Source organism: Hevea brasiliensis, chromosome 2 (assembly GCF_030052815.1).
Source record: "Hevea brasiliensis isolate MT/VB/25A 57/8 chromosome 2, ASM3005281v1, whole genome shotgun sequence".
Taxonomy (NCBI): Eukaryota; Viridiplantae; Streptophyta; class Magnoliopsida; order Malpighiales; family Euphorbiaceae; genus Hevea; species Hevea brasiliensis.
This window is the reverse complement of record NC_079494.1, coordinates 63,953,994-63,959,993: the sequence shown is the minus strand read 5'-3', so window position 1 is coordinate 63,959,993 and position 6,000 is coordinate 63,953,994.

The window sequence follows — 6,000 nt, the reverse complement described above, 5'->3', positions numbered from 1 at the left end:
TATCTATTCTAATTAAAAAAAAAAAAAAAGTCAAAAGCTATTGATAAATTCAAGATTTTAATGACTAAAGTTGAGAAATAGTTAGATAAGTCATCAAGGTTGTTAGATCTAACTAAAGTGGTGGGTATTATGGCAACATGGAGTAAGTGGCAAATAAAAGTGACTATGTACAAATACTTAGAAGGATGGAATAGTAGTTAGTTTACAATGCCAGGTAGTACATAATAGAATGGTGTGGCTAAGAGCCTAAATGGAACCCTTCAAGAAATGATAAGGAGCATGGGATGGCTATAACTAATCTCCTGCATATCTTTGGGGTGAGGCCACCAAAATTAAAATTGCATTATATATCCTCAATAGGTCCTTAGTAAGTTCATGGTTAAGAAACCATTTGAAATATGGATTGGGGCAAAAGAAAGTAGCTTAAATCACTTTTGTGTTTGGGTTTGTCCTTATAAGTACATCTTTATAATCCTGTGAATACAAATTGCAATCAAGATCAACTCATTGTTATTTCATTGGGTACGTATCATTCTAAAGGCTATAAGTTCTATTATAAAGAAAAGAGTTCTAGAATTAAAAATCACAAAACAGACATATTTATAGAATTTGATATAGCTGATGTCATTGATCACCTTAAAAGAGTTAATCAAGATCAACATATCAAAGTTATTCAAGTATACCTACACCTTGTAAGTAGTATGCCCTAGAGCATGATTTGTAATTGTATCTTGCAAATTTTTTATTCCATCAATGGTAATATTTTTTTTTTCATTTAAATTAAACTGTTAATATTTATTTCAAAAGTTCCTTTAGTAGTTTGTTGATGATCCATTCTCAAGGTGTTGAGAATATGAGTGACTGAAATGATCTCGCAAAAGAGTACTATAAATATTAGTTCACTATACATTGGATGATACCTCATTGAGCATGACTTATCTAGTTAAACCATACCTTTATTTGTTTCTACATATTAGTGAGGTACAATGAAAGTAGAATAGTGAGTCTCATGCCATCTAATATTATGATGTTGGAATAAACATAGTGAATACTTTATAAGATAAGTAGGTCGAACTGCTGATGCATAAATGACATATGCATAGAGTTTACTCTTGTCAATATATTGTCATCTAGATCATGATAGTGTATATAGTCCATGTAATTAGAGATGACATAGTTATCTCTTCTATAGTTGGTTTGAGTTTCGATATTGCTTACATACTTATACTTGTATGACTATATGGAACATATGTTGGCTCCAATCATTGTATATAGAGATAGATGTTCATTAAGATTATTAGTAATATGTCCTAGAGCATATCATTGTATTGTATCATGTAAATAATTATTTTAATTTAATGGCAATTATTCTTTTCATTTATGTTCAAATGGTTTGATTTTAATTTGAAAAGGCCTTTTCATATCTTGTTAGATGTTCTATTTTTAAGTTGTTGAGAATTTGATTGACATAACATTCTAGTACAAGAATTATAAATTTGGTTCACAATCTAGGATACTTCATTGAGCATGTCTTATCTAGAAAAATTGTCATTTATGTTTGTTTCCATGGATTAGTATGAGATACTAGTGTGATAGAATGGTGAGTCTCATGTCATATGACAAACATAATAGGCACTTATATGATAAGTAGGCTGAATCAGTGACACAAGATGACTTCTACATAGAGTTTACTCTTATCAATACAAAATCATCTAGATCATAATAGTGCATCTAATTCCTTAACTTGAGATAATACAATTATCTTGTATATAGGTGGTTTGATTTTAAAACGTTTCTATACTTATACTAGGCATGACTATATGGGCATGTGTTGGATTTGACTAGTTATATATAGAGATAGGTGTTAGTCAATATGGGATTCATTACCCTAAGTAAATAGATAAATCCTATGCCTGCTTGATTGTTCTTGATGATTCAAAGTTCCTGCCAGATAGATATACTTAGTCAAAAAAGAGTTTTTGAAAAGTAAGTCTTATTAATCAAGAATTAGAATCAAAAGAGAATATATGATTCAATACAATTGGAGTTTGACATAAATCATGACTCCAGCTTAAATTGAGATTTTGTAACGAAGAGATTCTAGTGCATGGTATGTACGATCTAAAGTTCATGAATTAGGGAACTAATTCATAACTAATTAGGTAGTCATAACACATAATGCTAGATGTCAATTACGACTTATGAGAACTTGAATGAAAAGGAATTTTCATTTTGAGTTTGGAACGGTTCTGTAACACCCTCACTTTAGATAGTCCGTACATTCGACTGTTCCGGTGACTAATGTCTGTCCGGACAGCTAGAATGACTGGAACTATATGTAGACTAGAGTGAGGAATTATAAATAACTCAAATAATGGTAAGAAAAATTTAGGAAAAATTTTAGAAATAAAATACAACCAAGTTAAATGAGCCACTGCCCTAGCAATGGGTAACCCAGTGGGAAGTTACAGTCCTCGCAGCTAGAAGCCCTAAACCCAGGGAAAAATTCATGAAATAATTTTTGAGACTCCAGAGAAGAGTCATTGAGGTTTTGATGGCATTAGAATGCCAAGAAAATGCTAAGAAAAATTTTTAAATCAGTACAGATAATTTTAGTATGTTAAGCCAAACGAAGAGCATTTTGGTCATTTTGTCTTCAGAGATGATTTTTGGCTAACTTGTCCAGTTAAGTAAATAATTATTATGACATAAAATGTGAATAAATATTGCTAAAAATTAAATTAAAATTGAGTAGAAAAGAAAAGAAAATAAATTGAAATTAAATTAGATTTATGACCTAAGCATGATGCAATTAAAAAGCAACACCCAATCACAATTTGACAAATTAAATAAAGGGATAAAAATGAAATAAAAAGGAGATAAAAACAAAAACCAAACAGCCATCTTCCTCATTTCCTTCTCATGACCGAAATCTCTCATCTTTCTCTTCCATGAAAAAATTTCTTCATCTCTCTTCATTTTCATTAATTTTCCTCCACAAAACCCTAGACCTCCTTCATTAAAACTTATCTACACCACTTGGGAAGGTGTTTGGCTTCCAAGAAAACCAAAGAAAGTGTAGGAAATTGAAGGGAGAAATTCTCTCCAAAGAGGTTAGTGCCTAATATTTCACCTTTCTTTTAATTTTGTTTAAGAACATGATTTAAGTTAAATTAGCAAGAAAAGAAATGAAAATTATGTGTATATAAATATATCCCATGATTTCGCAACTATAGATGGGTTAGGGTTTGATGAATTCCTTTGAATTAAAAATGGCTTCATAGCTGCTCTTAACACTAATATCATGATTTGGATAATGAAATGTAAGTTAATGCATGAATTGAAATGGTAAATTTAGGGGTTGGGCAAAAAATTGAGATTTTATTTATGTATTGATGAAAAGAAGTTGTAATGGTCAAGTAGTGACCATTTGGTCATGTTTGAGTAGGAAATTGAGTGAATGGTGCCAAGGGAATGGAGGTTAGGCATGCTGTCTAATGTGCCCTGCAGGTCTAGATGTGAGTCTAGCATGTTTGGGTAGCAATAACTTGGGTTGTGTAGGTTCAATTGGTGCAAGGCCAATTGGACATGAAATTATACACATAATAGCACAACTTTGATGAAGTAACCTATCCAGAAAATAAACTTAGGATGCCCTAAAAATTGACCAACCGCAACACACATTCTACTCTCAAGAAATAACTAAATGAATAATGTTCATTCATTTGATCATAACTCACTGTAGAAATGTCCAATTGACTTGAAATTTATATCAATGAAAAGCTTAAACAATTTAAAACAACTTTTATGTTGAACATAAACTCTAATTCTGGACTTAACCAAATGAAATTATTGGCCAAAGTTGAACTACCAAATCTGGCAGAATGGTATTCTGCCCAGAATTTATGGGTAAATACCAATTTGGCTAGCCTTGCTCAAAGTGGCATATCTTGAGCTAGAAAACTCCAAATGGGGTGATTCAAAAAGTGAAATGTAACTAGACACAATAAGGAACAACTTTGATTAAGAACATTTGGCCAAATTCTCACTGTAGAATGGCCTAATGGAACAGTGAACTCTATCACCCAAAACTGAAATTTCTTATTTATTCTCCATTGGTTAGAAGCAATAATTGGCAACTAATGCCAACACTTTTTGGAACCAAAATGTGATAAATCTATGTGATTAAAAACTCATGTAACTATTATATATGAGAAAGTCAATATTTTGACTTAAATGACTAAATGAATAATAACCTTACATGTTAAGTACAAATATTCAAGAAATAACTTTGTAATATGCCCTAGTAGGCCTAATGTGATTGGTTTGGATAGGTTGGCATGCTAATAGGGTTCTGATAGCAGTACTGAGTATGGCTTCATGCCATTATGTGATATGATAGTCTATGGCTATACTGATTATGATGTTATACTTGGTTTTATGCCTTATTACTTTTACGGCTTATTAGCCATTCTGTCTGCACACCGGGAGACACATTGTGACCAATGGTGTGACGGCCCAAGGTACCTGGTACCAAGTGCTAGTTTACCTGTTTATCCAGTCCGGTCAATTTGTATAGGTTACTTGTGCAAGGAAAAGTATAAATGTAATTGAATTGCTTATTAAAGGAAGTAAGAAAATTAAATATCAAGATAAATAACAAGAATGATTTCAATAAATGAGGCTCAAAATCATCAAAGAAAAATGATTAATAAAATACTAGAAAGAACTAAAATGAACTGGACTGATGATAAAAAAAAAAGTTATATATTATTGAATGCACTGGGAAGTTTAATTATTATGAAATAATTTAAGATAACCTATAAGGTATTGAATTAAATGATACAAAAAGATTAATAATAGAAATATAATTTAAATAAATGTTAAAAATTTAACTTTCATAATAATATTAAGATAAGACTAATGCTATTAGAATATTAGTATATTGTATATTCTTACAGTAACTATATGAATTAAGCACTCCAAAGAGGACTAAATTAGGAAAATAAAAAGGGGATATTAAAATTTAGAAACCTTATTGAAGCATAATTAGATCTAAATTATCTAAACCATGCTTTATTTCCATCCGTATTCGTGATATTATTTCTTTGTTATATTATTGCACCACTAAGTAGAAATGCTTAGCGCGATGGATTTGTTTCCTCGCAAGGTGCACCAAGGTAAAGCCCAAATAATATTAAACAGAGATTTGGAGTTCGATCGCGTATGTCTAAAGTATTCAAGGTTGTCACCTCTCAAAGAATGCATGTAGATAGGGTCCTTATAGGTCATAATTTGTATATTGTATAAAATGCTTAGTTATAGTATTTTAATGTAAATTATGAAAATGTAATTAATAAGTATGTGATGTAAATTAATAAATCGGTTAATTCATATGTGATTAAATTGTATATCATATAAATTAATGAAGATTGAAAATTTTCATATATGAGTTGAGCATGAATGGGAATGTATAGAAATGGATATGAATGAAATTGTATGGATTTGAATATGGAATTGAAATATATAGATGATGCATGAAATGATGAGATTTTTATTTTAAAATATTATTGAAAATTTCAAACAGGTGAATAGTGAAACACGTTAAATGTTAATAAATATGGAAAACTCGTTAGCTTCTCCGCTGAAAAATAATTGATATTAAAAGATAATAACTCAAGATGATTAAAGGAATAAAGTAAGATAAGATAGGTGCTCAAGACCGAATGTAACACGCCTTGACTCACTACAATCAGAGTCGAGTGAGAAATGTCGCAGGTTCCAATAATATGAATGAGTTAATATTGTTCTCATTGCCAATTAGTAATAAACCTAGTAAGTCACACATATAAGAGCAATTTGATCAAAGCAAATTAATTTAATTAATTGATTAAAGTGTTTAATTGATTAATTTAATTAATTAATTTAGTTTGTAATTAGATTATAAAGTCCCTAGTATGACTTGAAACTAAATTTATTAATGGAAGCATTCAAAGTTAA